Raw genomic sequence first — 19,104 nt, forward strand, 5'->3', positions numbered from 1 at the left:
AAAAAAAACAACACTTTACAAATAGCATAGAATCAGTGTTAGATAGATATAAACTATGTTTTTTAATTCTTCACAAATTCCTGTAACTGTTAGGGCTTCTCTTGGTATATTTAAAAATACAAACATTCTTCTCTTCTGTGATTCAGAAGAACTCTGAAGTAAGTACAGCACAACTTCAAACATGTTCTATTTAAATAAATTTAACACAGTTCTAAAGAATCTGTGGATATTTCGCAACACAGAAGCATTCTTTTCAAGATTTCCAGTTGAAACTGTGCTGCTGCTAGTGTTTTTGGAGTAGGAGAGTACTATTTTTAGAGCCCAAATACAGTTGCTATTATAAGCATTTTCTTAAGAGTAGTAATACTCATCAGTAAATATTACTTAAAATTCAGTTGGCTTTTGTAGTGAGTTAGATTCATTCCTTGATAGTTTGGGAAATGCTACCTAGTATATTGTTATGATTATATCTAAAGTGCTTATACTAGCAACACACTGAATTTGGTATTATAACAGCTATGTGTGTCATTTAACTTTGCAAAGTTGATCATAGTAATTTTCTTCTGCTATGTCAATCTCTGCACATGGGGGCACCAACCCTGAATTGGGTGGATTGCCTTAAAAGTAAGTTAGAATGCAGGGTGCCTGGGTGGCTCAGTCGGCTGACTCTTGGTTACATCTCAGGTCATGATCTTGGGGTCATGAGATCGAGCCCTCCATCCGGCTCCACACTTAGTAGGGAGTCTTCTTGAGATTCTTTCTCCCTTTCCCTCTCCCCCACTCCCCATATGTGCACTCTCTCTCAAATAAATAAATAAATAAATAAATAAATCTTTTTTAAAAAGTAAGTTAGAATGCATCAATAAAAAATTTAGAAAATATCACCAAAGTGGTAATTAGGCTGGCTTCAAAAACAATAAGCACAAGACCTAAGCTATACCTAAAATAATTTTCTCTGTTATTTCAATGCAAGCCACTTGAGCAAAAGGATGTGTGACTCTCTTTTAGGATCTCAAATGTTGGCCTATTTAAGTGAAATTTCAATAAGGAGTTTCAATAAATAGTATCTGATTTTACTTTCACAGGCAAAAGTTAATCAATAATGAGTGTGTGGAATTAAAATAGCTCTCTCCCAGGTAGGAAACAATATCCATGGAAGATGGGTTTTTCAACAAATGATAATTGGAAAAGAAAAGAAGGAAGATAAGGTAATAACAGAAGGAATAAATACATGTTACTGCTAATCACTACCCTCATGTCTTATTTAATTTAGGGCTGATGGATGATAAAATGTCCTGTGTTTGCCTAAGCATTTGAGACTAACCTTTTGAATATCCCATTTGATTGAACACTACAGCTGCCCTGTAAATTTCACAAATTTTTCACAGCCTACATCCTACAATATCAGACATAAACAACTTTGCTTTACATTGAAAACATGAAGCAGAGAGGTAAATACCAAGAAAAGACAAGCTGGCCAGCAGCTATTACAAAGAAAAATCCTTTGTTCCCTGTTTCATGTTGTTGGTTTGTTTTTTCCTCTTTGTTAATTTGTGCTGTATCAGCTTGAGGTCAATTCCAATGATGAATGGTTCTGTCTCCTCGTCTTCCTCATCTTCATAGTAAATCCTTGCCCGCTTATGCAGAATTCAAGTAATTCAAGACCTTTTGGAACTGCGTCAGTCCTTGTGCATCTGTGTTTAAAATGAAGGCCATTTTCAAACAAGACAAGGTGGTGTAGACCTCTTCTCCCCTATTCGTTCCTGCTAAGTATAACTATGAACCTTGGAAATGATGCAAAAGATGACCAAAGGAGAAACATAAAATGTGTTTAGAAGAAAGGTGGCTTGGGATCCCAGGACTGTAGGAACAACATAATCTCAAGGCATCTCATGTACTTCTACCCAACAAAGGAAGGCCACCCAGACCCAGAGTTTCTTGACTTTCAGCCTAGAAATTGAAGCCCCCTCAGGTAGGCTCATTCCTTCCCCTAGATTACACTGGAGTCCCTCTAACAACATCAAATGAACCTGACATCACCAGTAAAGGGGAACAGATTGGGGACACTGACAGAAATAAGAGACCAGAGGGGGTACTGTTTTTCTCTGCTGGGTCTGGGACTCTCCTTTTCAATATTTTTCCATTGAGAGATACTGAGGTCGATAGGGAGAGCTAGCAAGAGAGACCCAGTAGACTGATCCGGGAGACCTCCCTGTCCTCCACAGGCCTAAAACTCTCCTCCGTCATTTGGAAATACCCAGTGCAGCAGGGGGAGGCAGGGTAGGGAGTGACCAGTATGGATACCTCTTTTAAGGATGAATTCATACCAGTTTTACACATTCTCTTCCAGATAAAAGAAAAGGAGATGATGCTTCCCAACTTATTTTATGAGACTTGTGTTATCCTGATACCAAAATCAGACAATGTCAAAACCAAAAACCAAGGAAACAGCAAATGTACAGATTAATAATTTCTATGATGCAAAAATCTTTAATCCAAATATTAGCAAACCAATTCCAACAGTGTGTTAAAAAATTATATACTATGATCAAGAGGGATTTATTCCAGTTTTACAGGGCTGGTTAAATATTCCAAGAATTAATCCACATAATTTACCGTATCAGTAGGCTAAAGAAGAGAAATCATAACATCATAGCAGTTGACGCAGAAAAAGCATTTGGCTACAAAATCTCATACCTGTTCATGATCAAAATGTCCAGCAAGTTAGGAATAGCAGGTAATTAACAGAACCTGATAAAGAGCATCTATACAAAACCTGCAACTAATATCACAACTTAATGGTGGAAGACTAATGTCAAGGTAAGGACACCCACTCTCACCATCTTAATCAACATAGTGCTGGAAGTTCTAATCACTGTGATAAAGCAAGAAAAAGAAAAAAAGGCATATATCTTGGAAAGGAAGAAATAAAATGATCTCTATTGGCAGATAACATGATTGTCTACACAGAAAATCCTAAGAAATCTACAAAACAAAATTCCACAAACTATCAAGGGAGTTCAGCAAGATCCAAGAGAACAAGATCAACACCCCAAAATCAAACATATTTCTATATATTAACAATGGATATGCAGAAAACCCAATTATTAATGCAATTATCATTTATAATTGCTCCAAAGAAAAGGAAATTCTTAGATATGCACACAAGAAGACATGTACAGAATCTGTATGCTAAAAATTCTAAAATAACCACAAAGAAAATCAAAGAAGACATAAGAGACATACCATATTCATAGAATGGAAGTCTCAGTTGAGTAAAGATATCAATTCTCCTCAAATCATTCTGGCACTTGATTTTGGCTCAGGTCATGACGTCAGGGCCCTGGAATTTAGTGCTCCCTCCCACCTCTTTTGGGTTCTACACTCAGCAGGGAGTCTGCTTGGGGATTCTCTCTCCCCCCCTTTTGCCCCTTCCCCTGTTTTCTCTCTCTCTCTTTCTCTCTCTCAAATAAATAAATAAATCTTTCAAAAAATAAAAAGAGGGCACCTGGGTGGCTCAGTTGGTTGAGTGACTGCCTTCGGCTCAGGTCATGATCCTGGAGTCCTGGGATCGAGTCCCACATCAGGCTCCCAGCTCCATGGGGAGTCTGCTTCTCCTTCTGACCTCCCCTCTCATGTTCTCTCACTCTGTCTCTCTCTCTCTCAAATAAATAAATAAAATATTTAAAAAAAAATAAAAAATAAAAATAAAAGAAAGTAGAGGGCACCTGGGTGGCTCAGTTGGTTGGGCGAGGCTGTCTTTGGCTCCGGTCATGATCCCGGAATCCCCGGATCAAGTCCCGAATCGGGCTCCCGGCTCCACGGGGAGTCTGCTTCTCCCTCTGACCTTCCCTCACATGCTCTCTCTCACTGTCTCTCTCTCAAATAAACAAATAAAATCTTAAAAAAAAAAGAAAAAAGAAAGTAGAGATCCTTGTAGTGTAGTTACCACAACTGTGGTGGATATATAAACTTGCACAAGTGATAATATTGTATAGAAGTTCACATACACACCCAACAGAGTACAAGTGAAGCAGAGGAAATCTGAATAAAATTTATGGGTTTTACTAATGTCAATATTCTGGTTGTGATACTATCCTATAATTTAGCAAAATGTTATCATTGGGGTAAACTCGGCACAAGGGGTCTCTCTGTATTTTATCTTCTAAATAAATGCATGTGAATCTTTGTTTCAATAGAAATTTCAGAAAGACAGAAAAAGACAGAAAGTCAGCTTTATACACCGAAGCTTAGAGTTTATAAATTTAGGACAATTAAAAGGAAGCGGTAAGGTGTACATTACTGCTCTAGTTTCAGATGCTGAAAAATGTGGACAGAATAAAATAATCTGAGATAATTTTATACAAATGATCCATCCAGGAATGCCTACAGGGCTCAGTCAGTTACGCATCTGCCTTCAGCTCAGGTCATGATCCAAGGGTCCTGGGATGGAGCCACAGGATTGGGCTCCCTGTTTAGCAGGGGAGTCTGTTTCTCCCTTACCTTCTGCCCCTCCCCTGCTGCTTCTCTCTCTCTCAAATAAATAAAATCTTAAAAAAAAAAAAAAGATCCATCCATAAGGGATTCTTCTAGGTAATTAGAATATTCATCACTATACCTAAGCTTTAGGGGAATTCATGTCTTTTAAAATATGTTCTTTGGTGCCTCTGACAGAGATAATGCAGTATCTGGAAGCTGGCTGGTGTCAATTCTGATGTCAATGACTGGCAATATTTTGAGGTGTTTTTGAGGAAAAAAAATTCCCATATAAATTCAAATTCCTACAGATATTTTTAATTTACAAGGAAAAATCTTCCCTTATACTCAACTTCTGTGTTAAGAAAATATAATTTTCTTAAAGATTTATTTGTTTATTTGAGAGAGAAATAGCATGAATGAACAGGGGGAGGGGTAGAGGGAGAGAGAATCTCAAGGAGACTCCCTGATGAGTGGGGTGCCTGATGTGGGGCTCAGTCCCAGGACCCTGAGATCATGACCTGAGCCAAAATCAGGAGTCGGACGCTTAAGCAACTGAGCCACCCAGTTGCCCCAAGAAAATATAAATTTTAATAAAAGCATTCATTTTAAGAAGACTTTAGTCATATTCTACAGCTATTTTCCATATTTGTGCTGAACCAATTCCTGATACAATACACTGGGACGTTAAGTCTTCTACACTGCCAACTGTACCCTTTTTACAATAATTAAGGTCATCGTGAGGAATGTAAAATATAAATCATTCCAAGATACATAAAATATCACTTGTCCTTTCAGCACAGTTTCAAAAGGCCTCCTACAAGCAACCATCGAACATGAATTTTTTTGGTATGATGATTTATAAGATATCTTCTGTTGTCCCCCTTGGTATAGATAGGAAGAAAGACAAAAGGAAATAAATGAAAATATCAATTTGTGTTCACATTCTTTTTTTCTGTATAAGATAAATACATAAAATGGCTCAGACCATAAACAGATAAACCTACGTCTGATGGTATGCCAAAAGTCTCAGTGTACCAATATGGTTTTCATGGCAATGTGGTAATATGATTTCCATTTGAATTTAGTTCTGAGCTTATGATCTTCCCCAGTTCATCCCTCATCTACAGAAAATTCTTTAAGGGTTTAAGTCCAATCAAGGGGCAAGTCTAAGATGGCAGTAGGGGTCCCAAAACAACAACAATAATAAATTAATGTATGAGAATCTGGTGAAGTTAATCCAAACCTGTAAGCAGACCAGAAATTACATGCCTAACAGCCCTTCAATTTGGAAATGGTCTGAGTCAGCCAGAATTCCCCTGGCACTCCCACCTCCAAGAGTCAGTGGAAACCACATCAATTCTCAGAAGCATGTGTGCATTGAAGCAGTGGGCATGTTGCCAATGCAATCTCTCCATGGTGATCATCTTGTTATAACATCAACCATCAGAGAACCATCAGCCCGTGAAAGACAAAGCAAATGCAAGGGGATACTTCAATATTCACTATCTAAAATACAGAGATCATAGTTAACATTTTTAAAAATACATACTACCATGAAATATTTTGTAGTTGGTACTAACTTTATAGGTACAGTGAGTGTGATTATAAACTTCAACCTTCAAGTCATTGTATTATCTGTTAATTTTTCAAAACGTACTCCATGGTCTTTAAACCCTTGAGAGTTAATTAAGTTAGAATGAAATGGTATCTTGAGCATCAAAGAACAATTCTGCTAATGAGGAAAATAAAAGGAGGTCTTCATTTGCAAGAGTTTTGCCATCAGAAAGATTATTATTATAGAAGAGTATTTTGTGATTTCTAAGTGATAAAGAATAAAGGAAAGAAGCTATTCTTGGCAAACATCAATACCCAGAGTTTTTTTTTTTTTTGTAGGACCTCTATTGATACCAAGAGGTATTCTTAGTATGGTAATAAGGCAGACTGAAATGGTGGTGTGCTGGACAGTCAATTGCCAAATAACGAGGAACTTGGTAAGATGTTTGATACCACATTGATAGCTTGACATTGGCCATGGTGGGAATATTTACACTACGGAAATTAGAAAATTCTATAAATCATAGCTCCCTTGTCCTCCTCAGAGAGCCAGTAGTTAAACATTGATCACCATACCACTAGATTCAACTCACATCGGTTGAGTAAGTGGTCTCTTACACTTGCAATTTTGAGAGGAGGAACCCAGGAAGGTTTTGTTTTGTTTTATTTTTTATTTTTTTAAAGATTTTGTTTATTTATTTGACAGACAGAGATCACAAGTAGGCAGAGAGGCAGGCAGAGAGAGACAAAGGGAAGCAGGCCCCCTGCTGAGTAGAGCCCCAGATGCAGAGCTCAATCCCAGCACCCCAGGATTATGACCTGAGCCAAAGGCAGAGGCTTTAACCCACTGAGCCACCCAGGTGCCCCAATCCTACCTCTTTTAAAATAACTTCTTAACTAGTCTGCTACAATCATCATTAGGCCACTGTGAGATAGAGAGATGGACCCAGAAAGTCTGTTTGATAGTGAGGATTGCTTGTGTACAGTCTTGTATAGTTGACAGAGCTCTCAACATGGTTGGTGCCATCTGATCTTTACAACAGTCCTGGAAAGCAGGTTTTAGGATTAGTCTCATCTTACAGATGTGGTAACTGAAGCTCAAATGGATTTAGTGTCTTGTCCAAGGTTACACACACCAATGCTGGAATGGGTAAACTTAGGTCTTCCATTGCGAACTTTAGGAAATGTCTATGTCATGTTTTTTTTTTTTTTAAAGATTTTATTTATTTATTTGACAGACAGAAATCACAAGTAGGCAGAGAAGCAGGCAGAGAGAGAGGAGGAAGCAGGCTCCCTGCTAAGCAGAGAGCCCGATACGGGGCTCGATCCCAGGACCCTGGGATCATGACCTGAGCTGAAGGCAGAGGCTTTAACCCACTGAGCCACACAGGCTCAGTCATGTTTCTGAAGGCAAAGTACACTAAGTTGGGCATACAGGCTAATTTGGTTTGGATTGGGAAATCTGGGCTGGAGAAGGGTATAGGGCATGAGCTACTGCTCTAGTATGGGTAGAGTATTCCCAAGCAAGCAGGGAACAACAAAATAGTACCAGATACTTAAGTGGTGAATAGCTCAGGAGAAACTATAATATCAAAAGGCTAGGAATTGTGCCAAAGGCAAAGCTGGCTTCAAATCCAGGTGATTTACTGAAGGCATTAAAAAAATATTTAAGTATTATAAGATCTGGCAGTTAAGGTAGGGAGGGTGATGTCTAGAAATGGGTAATTTCAGGAAGCTGCTCCTACTCTTAACCTTGAAGATATTTAGAGACCCAACTTTGGTCAAGGGTCCCCTTAACAACTAACTAACTAACTAACTAACTAACTCTAGTTAGTGGGGTGGCTTGTGTGTATATTGAAGTGTGTTGTTGTGAGGAACAGGGAAGGTAACTAAAGAAGTCACGGAGAAATGATCATAGAGAATTTGTTCTAATGTAGAGACGCCCAAAATGAAGGTGATTTGAAACAAAGAGTGACCTTGGGATTAGCTCAGGTTCTAGAAGCGAGATTAAAGTGCAGTTCTTTTCATAACACTTGGATCTGACTTCGACTCCAAAGACAGAGGTACCCTTCACTTCCTGTGCTTTACTTCCACTGATTTTATGAAGCCGGTCCTCGTAATCCAGTCCGAGATCTGCTTTAAAGTGATCTGGGAGTCTAGTTTGTAAAAAGGGAAGGAATTAAAGGTAGAAAAAAACCCATTAACTTCACCAGAGAGCAACAAAACTTCACTCTGAAAAGGACATGGGTCCAGGAGGTTTTTGGAGGTTAATGTGGTTCAATTTGCTTGCTCACATGAGGCAATATGGAGTCAATGTCACCAAAAGTATATATGTGCTGGGTTGGTGGTGGTGGATGGTAATACAAAGACAACCATACTCCACAACAAAACACCAGCTATCTTTGTATTATACGTTATATACATAGACACACCTATATATTATACATATGCTATATAACACATATTATATGTATACATTATAAAGGCATATTGTATGACACACACATACATTTAGAATGTGGAGAGCTACAAACTCAGAGTGACACCCTCTGTGACTGCCCAACCTCTCCTGGATCCTGTTGGGGCTTGCCCAATGACATAGTGGCAGTCTCATGCCCCATTAGAGCATCCACAAAACGTATAATCTCCTTGCAGACAGTAGAGAGTTATATGGGAAACTCATATTAGTGAGACCACAATGGAGAGATCAGAGAGGGAGAAAATACATTTGAAGCAAGAAGAGGGTAAGGATTAAAACTTTGGTGGAACTGGAGTGTCCACAGCTTCCTGCTAGATCATTCAGAGACATGTCTTATTTTTCAGCAGCAGACATTTGGTAACCCACGAGAAATTCATTTGAGTCACATGCCTTTGGCCAAGACGTGACAAAGATTAAAGCCGATTCTTGTGTTTTCGCCTCAGACTTTCCAGGGTGTTAGAGTCCCTGCTGCGTGGTTTACATTAAGTAAGAAAACTCAGTATTCGGGTGGGGGAGGGGTGGGAGGCATGGAGAAGGGAAAAGTCAAGAACTAACTAAGAGGTTTTGGATTTTAGGCTATTTGTGAATTGGGATCTCCCTAACACTCGCTCCTTGGTGTTCCTCAACACAGTGGTTATGACTGTCTGTTCAATGGAGAACTGAGGTGGCATCTACGGTAAAGGAACAGAGTGAGGAGGGAGGCAGTTTTTCTCTCACCCTCCCCACAACAAAATCACAACCCTTTGCTGGAAGACAACCCACATGGGTAGCATCAAATCATCAGGAAAAGAACCCTTGGCATGGACTGGAATGACAGGGGCATTTCAAATTCTGAACATTTGACATGATAACCTTCATTTAGCCCAATGAAAGTTTATTGGATTTGAGAAAGAAAAATGGTGTGCCATAACACACACACACACACATTTTATATTCTGAATCCAATCCCTCTCTGTCCCTCCGTTATTATCTCTCTGGTCCTGGCCAGCACGTTGTGTGTGCATTGTTATAAACGCCTTCCCAAAATGGCTGACCATACAGTCTCGTCCCATCAGAGCCACGGGAGAGATCTTCTTCGGATGGAAACTGAATTACGTCAGGCCTTTTCTAGAATTCTCCCGTAGTTTGCCTTTATATACTTCACTTTCCAAATGCACTTAACAGAAGTCCGTACTTACTGGGGTTCTGAAAATTAAGTAAGTACTTGGTGAATGGCTGGCATTCAATAGATAGTCAGTGGTATCTTTGCTGTTTTTAGGATCCATATTGTACTTACTCAATGTGTAATGAGTTGAGGGTTATTTTGTACTTACACTTTTTTTTTTCAATCTCTAGTGATGGTTCAGTTGATAGTTGCTTGGGAGAATCATTAGCCATTGCCAAACAAATAAGTTCCAGCTATTACAGATTTTGAGGCAATATATAAAGAATCTTCTTATGCAAATGACTACCTGCTCTTGCTTCCTTGTTGGGGACTAGATTTGGAAATACTGTTTTATCTTGAATAATACTTTGATTTAATAGCATATTTGTCTCAAATGACAGCCATGCAGCTTTCCCTGCACCTTGGTTTTGGGTCCTTCAGGAAATAAGTGCATTTCTCCTTGAGGTACTCTCTGGGACTCCTGGTGTGAAATTTAGGAGTGTCCTATCTAGGTCAGACTAGCCCAAGTATACTCTCCAAATCTGGAAAAGGATAAGACTCGTATTTTCATGGAATGTGCCAAATAGGCAAGTAGAAAATTTGTTCATGTATATTCAATACTCTGCTTCATTATCACGCTGCAGTTTATGCAAATACTTACAGTATTACAAAATAAAAAGGGCAGGGAGGAGTAAGAATATATAAAACAAGATTATTCCAGAGTGGGTTGACCAACGTGCCTGTCATAAGGTACATGGACTATTTAGAAATAGGTTACCAAGCTGGTTCTAGACTTCCTAGAAATCAGCACCAGAAGTAAATATGAGAATGAAATGATTCATGACATCTTTTTTGTTTTTAATTTTATTTATTTATTTGACAGACAGAGATCACAAGTAGGCAGAGAGAGAGGAAGGGAAGCAGGCTCCCTCCTGAGCAGAGAGCCTGAAGTGGGGCTCCATCCCAGGATCCTGGGATCATGACCTGAGCCGAAGGCAGAGGCTTTAACCCACTGAGCCACCCAGGCACCCCTGATTCATGACATCTTTAAGATGAAAGCCAATTAGCTATTTAAAGGAAGCTTGGCTCCTCCTGGGTTTGTAACTGAGAAATGTGTTCCTTGGGTCCTCATGTAGAAGACGTGATGGGATACAGCAAATGTCATCCCTAAAAATATTCTTATAGTAATTACTGTAATGAATTTCATCGGGCTGTTCTTTATAGTGTCCCTTGATGTAAGCAACCCTGGAATAGAAAGGAGCGGTTTGGGAAATCAAGACTATGAAGGTGTGTTTTGGGGGGCCGTGGGCCAGATCTATCTGCCTAAATACAATGATACATTTGAGAGCATCTCTAGAAATTAGGACTGAATATAATTTAGAAAATCCTCCAAAAGTATTTTTCAGATTCATTTTCAGTAAGTATTATGTAACAAGACAGTTTAAAGTTATACTCCCAAACAAATACATCTCTTGCTAATTAATGGCAGGCCCTTTACTACGCTGACATCATCTTATCAAAGCCAAGTCTAACCAGGGCACATTGGAACAAACACTAACTTTCAAATAATGTCACTTCCTACTGAGTCCTTGAGGATAAACTAGTTGAAAAGAGTACCTGGTATATAGAATTTGAAGCAGTTAGAAGTTGGAGAAGTTTTGCTAAAATTAATTATTCATAACGATCGTGTACATACGTGGCGAAAAGACCAGTGTGCTATACCATGAACCAGCTGTACTCAAGTGAATATTGATTCTTTGGTTTAAGGAGCCTTTCACTCTTTGGGACTCGACATTTGGAAGAAGAGTTGATGAAGCACTTTGACAACAAACCACAGTAAGTCTCTGACTGATGCTATTTCCTGTGAGTGCTGCATACGTGCTACAATTCTCGAAGCTGTGCGTAGCAAAAGGTCTTACTTTTCCCTTGGCCTGTCCTTCTCCATTTCTCTCCCCTATATGTCTTTAGAGTTGCTCCAAATCAGCTTGGTATAAATTACTAATTCAGGATCCCTCTTTCCTTTTCTGTCTTCCTCCTTCCCTGACTTCTTTCTTCCCTCCTTCTTCATTCCTTTGCCAGTTTCAATCTGGAGGAGTAGTTTTAGTAACTAATTCCTCAGTCTGATGGTATGCACCAGGTCTCCTTACTTACCTCCCTTTTTACAGCAGGAACAGCAGCATAAATACAAGGATTCTGGAGTCAGATGTATCTGCATTCAAATCCTAGCTCTACCATTTACTAGCTGAGTGACCTGAACACTTTTCTTAAACTTGTTCTGAGTCTTACTTTTCTCATCTATGAAAAGAACAAAATGACACCTATCTATGATAATTAAAAGAGCTATTTTCTAGCAAGTACCTGACTTTCTTTAGGCACTCAGTAGTTGTTAATTTCACTGCACCTCAGTTACTATTACATAAGGCTTACAGGCGATAGGGACAAAATTATTCTAAGAGTGATGTTTCTAAGTACTGGGTGTTTACCTCCAGCAACTGGGGATAGGATCTACCTTTTAAAAACAAATACTCAAACTCAACCAAACAGATGAATAAACAGACAAAAAAGCAGGACCAGGCCTAATAAATGTAGAGAGAACAGATTGATGGTTGTCAGAGGCAAGTGGGGAGAGGGTTGGGCAAATGGGTGAGAGGGGATGAGAGGTCTATAAGCATCCATAAGCTTCCAGTTATGGAATGAATAAGTCACAGGAATGAAAGGAACAGCATGGGGAACATAGTTAGTAATATTGTAACAGTACTATATACTGCCAGATGGTAGCCATACTTATGATGAGGATAGCATAATGTATAGAGGAGCTGAATTACAACACAATGAACTAATGTAACATTGTGCATCACCTATCTTCAAATTAAAAAAAAATTAAAAAATATATAAAATGCTCAAACCCTTCTATTTCACTTGGTCCCTGTGGCAGGCAGAATAATGGCCCCCAAACACATTCATACCTTAATCCCCAGAACCTGTGACTATATGATCTCACATGGCAAATCAGGCTTTGCATTAAGATTAAGAATTTTGAGACAGGGAGTTTATCCTGGATTATCCCTGGTAGACTGAACGCAATCACAGGAGTTCTTCTCCGTGAAAAAGGAAGACAGGAGAGCGAGAGGCAGAGGAGGGAGAGAGGAGAAGCAGAATTCCATGTGATGTGACGCTGGCCTCAAAAAAATGAAAAGGGGCCTTACCAAGGAATGCGTATGAAGAATTTACCTCTAGAATCTGGGAAACACAAGGAAAGGAATTCTCCTTGAAAGACTTCAGAAGGAACACAGCCCTGCCAACACGGAGATTTTAGCTACATGAGAAGCATTGTGGGGTTGTGACTTCTAGACCTGTAACATTAAAATGTGTGTTGTTTGAAGCTTCTAAATTTCTGGAGATTTGTTACAGCATCGGCTGGAAACTAACAGCATGCCGTTTTCTGGTTGTCTTTCTTCCAAAGTTTCCGCTATCTGTAAAGCATGGGGACCGGAGGTGTTCATTACAAATGTGTTGGGCTTGTTTCTGAGCCTATTCAGTGCCCTGAGCTAAGAAATTATCTACATAAAATACCTGTGAGTTCATGACGATTTTTTGTGTGTGGGACCTTGGGCAAATGTATTTGAAACTCCACTTCAAATTCAGGATACAAGACTGTTCAGTTAGTCTTTTTTTTCCCATCTGTATCAACATCAGGGATGGCAGGATTGAAAGATGCCGTAATTACTCATTTTGCTTTATCCCATGGTACATATATATAATGGTCTCAGAAAAACAACATCAACACTGCTACCAGCAACATGATTACTGAAAAAATCAAAACAACACAAAACAAAAAACATACTTTTGTTTTTTTGTAATTTTTTTCCTTAGGATATATCCCATGAGGGATACATACTCAAATTACTATATTGTAAAGTTACTTGGAATGACAATCTTAAAAAAAAAAAAAACATTAACATGTACAGGATAAAAACCATACTTCTTTCCCTCCATTGACCAATCATCATCTCAGTAACTGCCAGATAATTATTTCTATTGCTGTAGACTGTGTTTAGTCTATTGAGTTTAGTACTAACAATAATAATAATTATTATTATTATTATGAACAGTTACCATAACAATCACATACAGTTGGGTTGTCTATTATCTGGATATGAATTCTAAAGCCAGTTTCTATATTCTCTTCTGCAACCTTGATCATGATTCAGTAGCCTACTCAACACCACTGACAGATTTCCTATAAGACATTATTGTCCGGTTTAAAGGCATGCAGGAGGAAACTGAGGACTGCAGCCCTGGATTGTAGCCCAAATAATGCATGTATAGGTTCTCTTTAATATTCCAAGGTCAGAACTAAGTTGATAAGGTGGCTTGCAAAAGAAGGGCTGCTTCCATCCCTAAGTACCGACATAGCTCTAGTAACTTTGGGAGACAAAATGTGTTCCGTTGTAAAGAGACCAAGCTGATTTGTCTTTGCCGATTTGAGGCAACAAGATCAAGAGAACACAGATAATATATGGGAAGGAAAGGAGATATAGGAAGAGACTGGGTTTTATGATCATGGATATAAATTGACATATACTAATATGAATGAGAGTCACAGTTCTAGAAAGCAGCGAGTACTGACATTTGATTGAAGTTTCAAATCAATGTCTGGCAGAACATAAAGCATGAAGCCATAGCCCAAAAGGTAAGGTGTGCAACTGGAGGGTTTCTTTGGAAGCTAAGGTAGGGCTCCTGGTGACTAAAGAAGGCAGCTGCATGGAAATACAAAATTTTAGAAGGGGGTGTCTGGCTTTGTCCATCAGGAGAATATGAGCCTAAAGCCAGGGAACCTCACAACAACAGCAAGACAGAGATTATATACATTAGGGAGAAGCCAAAGAAGCAAAGCAGGACTGAACCATGGCTTGGAATTCAAGTGTTCCTGTGGACACAGAACCAGGCCACACAAGAAAGGAGACAAGCAGAAGACAGCACTGAGCTGAACCAAAAGCCAGGTTGAAAGCCTAGTGATCAAGGTTCTTCAGTTGCAAACAATAGAAATGCACTCTGTGTAATGCAAGCAAAACAGAGTTATGCGAGAGGCAGTTGGGGGTGGGAAGTCTTGCAGAGCTGACAGGAAGCTGGAGGTCCTAGTTGGGGTAGAATCCAAAATGCTCCAAAGGATAAAATCTTAAAACAATAAAACAAAACCCAAATGCTCCAAAGGCTAGGATATAGGATCATAGGCACTATTGTATGGCAGGAGCTGTGTGGTGAAGGTGCCATTCCCAAGGTTTGTAGATTCCATGGCCCTCTGCTCAAGATGCAAACCCAGCGAGAGAGCATCCATTTGACATTGTTTAAGCAATGTGTTCCCCATTACTCCTCTCCCGCCTACTACTACACTTATAAGAAGGCAGAGCCCCTGGTCAGGGACTATAGGGACAGGGAGAAAATTCATCAAAATTAATCCGGGGGATAAACAGGTGCTGGACAGCCACTATATTCTAAATATCCAAATATACATGATAGAATCAAGAGAAATAGGGCCTGAGGCAAATTTAAATAATGTTTTTCTGCCAGACACAATCCCACTGATGATGTCATAGTCCTTAAGGCTAGGGAGCAAGGACACGTGGGTGGCTCAATTGGTTAAGCCTTTGACTCTGGATTTTAGCTCAGGTCATGATCTCAGGGTTGTGGAGTCAAACCCTGAGTTGGGTTCCCCCTCAGCAGGGAGAGGAGCCTGCTTGAGATTCTCTTCCTCTCCCACTGCCCCTGCCCCTCTGAGTAAATAAATAAGATCTCAAAAATAAAATAAAATAAAATAAAGCTAGGGAACAGCCTGGGACCTGATATTTTGTATTACAGTTCATGTTGGAATGGAAAACACAGGTGCCTGAGGGTTACAGGATAGCTAACAACACACATGCTTCCTCTGTGTTTAGACACGGCAGTAAGTAGAGAACAGATAGACCATTTAATCTTCCTGATATCAGTGTGATGTAGGACTCACACTGATGTAGTGACTCGTTTTACAGATGAGCCAATTGAAGTTCAGGAGGTTTAAATTGCACAATGAAGGAAGCTAGGAGGAAGCTGAAAAGCAGTATGATCCTGTGATTATCCTAGAAAGGAAGATGAGAAGTACAAGGAAGTGAGGCTTCAAGTAAGATACACTCCCACATCAGTTTTAACTTCTGTTGACCTAGCAGTCTTGTTCTGTCAGACATGGCAACAACAGTGTAATAGGAACAGGTGGGAGGATGAAGACATGTCAGGAATTTAGCAGTACTGCTTGGTGAAGAGAGGGATGAAATTAAGACCAAGCATGACAGAGACTAAAGAGACATAATTAGACACAGATGTTGACCCCAACAAGGTAGTTCTCTGTTCCTATCCCCTGTCCGGAGGGCACACGAAGGTCAGACATGACTTAGGCAAGCTTTGGTACTAATGTGGTCTTTTCCAGAAGAAGGTTATAGTAATCCAGTGAGCCCAGTCAGTGTGTGGTATTTGGAGAAGTTCCATCCTAGCAGGACCCTGGCCAAGGACCTAGGGCGTAGTCAGAACTGGGACGGGAGTACAATTTTCCTCATTGGATGGGGTTCTGGGAAAGCCTATAGTTTCAATCAGAAGACACCAGAGGAGGACTTCAGGGCTATAAACTGGGAAAACATTATGGGGGGGGGGCAGGGAAGTGGCATAGTTTGACGTCTACACACTTACCCAGAGTGGCACTCTGAATTTTCAGGCATGGGACTGCATGATTCCCATGGGCTGATGAGACACTCGGTATTGGTCAGATTTGCCTCATGGACTGGGATGGGCTCCTGAGGTACTTATTGGAAAATATAACTGTGGGGAGCAAAAAAAAAAACAAAAACAAAACAAAAAAAAAACCAAAAAACCAAGATATGGAAAGTGGAGCAGGGGCCAGTGATTACAACCATCTCTAAACCTTAGATTCACATATTACCCAGAATCCAAGCTGTTCTTAAAACCAATGCCAGAGAGAGAAAGAGAGAGAGAGAGAGAGAGAAGGAAAAAAAAATATCACAGCTTTAACTAACTCTTTCATTTATCACAAAACATTCTTCAGATAGCCACATTTGTTTAAAAGCTGCCAAAATTCAGGACACCTAATGGAAAAAAAACAAAAATTAAATTGCTTAGCTAGAGATTTAGCCTATTTTTTTGGCAAGACTCTTTTACACTTTTTATGGTGTTTATAGCTTGCCTCTCTAGGCAGTTTTCTTTATTGAGGTTCTTTCTCTTAAGAATACATTCTTTTCTTGTATGAAGTTTCAAAATTATTTGCCCACAACTTGTCTTCCATAATAAATATCTTGTCTAACCTTTAACTTCTTTTTCATTTATAGATGGTATACTCTATGTAGAAAGTGTTCCTTTAAGGAGTGGTATGGACTGAATTGTGTCCCCCCCCCATTCTTATGTTGATGTCCTAACCCCTAGTGTGATGGTGTTTAGAGATAAGTTTTTTTGGAAATACCTAGGTTTAGAGGAGGTCATGAAGGTGGGGCCCTCATGATGGGATGAGTGCCCTTTTAAGAAGAACTAGAGAGAGAGAGAGATCTCAGGCGTTGAGGAAAATCCTATGAACACACAATGAGAAGGCAGCCAGCCATCTGAAAGCTAGGAAGAGAGCTCTCACCAGAACCTGACCATGTTAGCACCCTGATCTCAGACTTCTGGCTTCCAGAACGATGAGCAAATACATTTCTGTTGCTTAAGCCACCCAATCTGTGGTATTTTGTTTTGTCAGCTTGAGCTAAAACAAGGGAGTCTTAACAATGTGATTGTTATTAAATGTTACTTAGGATTGTTTTTAAAAGATTTTATTTATTTGAGGGAGAGCAAGAGGGAGAGCAAGAGTGTGAGCATGAGCAGGGGGAGGGGCAGAGAGGGGGAGAAGCAGGCTCCCTGCTCAGCAGGGATCCCCATGGAGGCTCAATCCCAGGACCCTGAGATCATATCCTGAGCTGAAGGCAGATGCTTAACTGACTGAGCCACCCAGGTGTCCAAACATTTCTCAAGATTATTATTATAAAATATGATAAAGTCTTTTAGAAGAGTTTTGTGATCTTGTACTTGACTCTTGTCTTCAACTCCCTTTCTCCTGGCATCCTTCCTTTCCCTCCCCTTGACTGCTGGCTTGGGGAAGAGGTTTTCTTCCCAGTCTTAGTAAAATACTTTGTTCTGCTCCCAGGCTCTGGCTACTGTTACAATGTCCCATTTTGTATCCTTCCTTTTTCTGCTTGAGCATTTATTTTTTCTTAATTATATCTTTCTTCCAGGTAGTTTACCTTAAGGATAATATAAAAAATGAACAAGTGGTTTGCCAATGCCTTGGGCCCTACCCTCTGTCAATAAGTAAATCACCGTCCTAGATTTCCCATTACACTTAAATAGAATATTTGGAAGAAGAGAATGAGTGTTTCTTGTTTTTATTTTGTAAGGGTTTCACGAATATCTTAATCTCATAATTTTGTATTTCATATTTAACAGGTTATCAATTGTCACATGATCTTGGGCAAGTTAATTGACCTCTTTGAGTTCATCATTCCTCATTCCTAACATGGAAAAATGATAACGGCTGCTATATTCGTTCACAAGAATGTCAGACTCAGATGGAATAATATAAATGGAATTTGTACAAGTGTTGGCTGTTACATTGTTAGTTGGGAAGTATCTGCCTGTATTTAACTCAGTCAGACTGGTCACATAGTTGATACACTGCACCCAAGTAGAAGACTAGTTTCATCTTGGGTTTCTATTTGTATTTGGGATTATTTCTTGATCAATTTGTGCAAAACAAGTTTGGCTTATTTTAATAGTATGAACGAGACATAGGGAGCAAGTGACTATAGTACAAACCTATGTGTTAGTGCTCTCATAATCTTTAAGGATACATTAGGAACTTGGAATTATCAATTTTTTTGGACAATTTATTTTTAAGATTTTATTTTGGATATAGAGTGTGAGAGAAAAAGTGCATGCATGGGAGAGGGACAGAGGCAGAGGGAGAGAGAGAATCTGAAGCAGACTTCCTTCTGAGCACAGAGACCTGATCTATGGACCCTGAGAAAATGCCCTGAGTCAAAATCAGGAGTTGGATGCTTAACTGACTGATCTACCCAGGTGCCCAACAATATGCTTTCTTTTCATGTTCTACAAATGTTTTGCTTGAGAGAGAACATAGGTATATTTTGTAGAGAGTAAAGCTAGCCATCTTTCCTTTTTTTATAAGCAGTAAAACTTCAAGTGTGTTAAAGAAGGAAATGGAATACTTTTCCTGTTTAAAAATCTAATTGAAGGCCTTAATTCTATACTCTCTCCATGGAGTGTGTGTGTAGGTGGGGCTAGGTACCCAAAGTGAGCATGCAAGAAGAGTGAGAGGAAGAGAAAAAGAATCAAAACATGTAAGGGAGACACTGGG

Source organism: Lontra canadensis, unplaced genomic scaffold (assembly GCF_010015895.1).
Source record: "Lontra canadensis isolate GAN:19392208 unplaced genomic scaffold, GSC_riverotter_1.0 scaffold4, whole genome shotgun sequence".
Lineage (NCBI taxonomy): Eukaryota > Metazoa > Chordata > Mammalia > Carnivora > Mustelidae > Lontra > Lontra canadensis.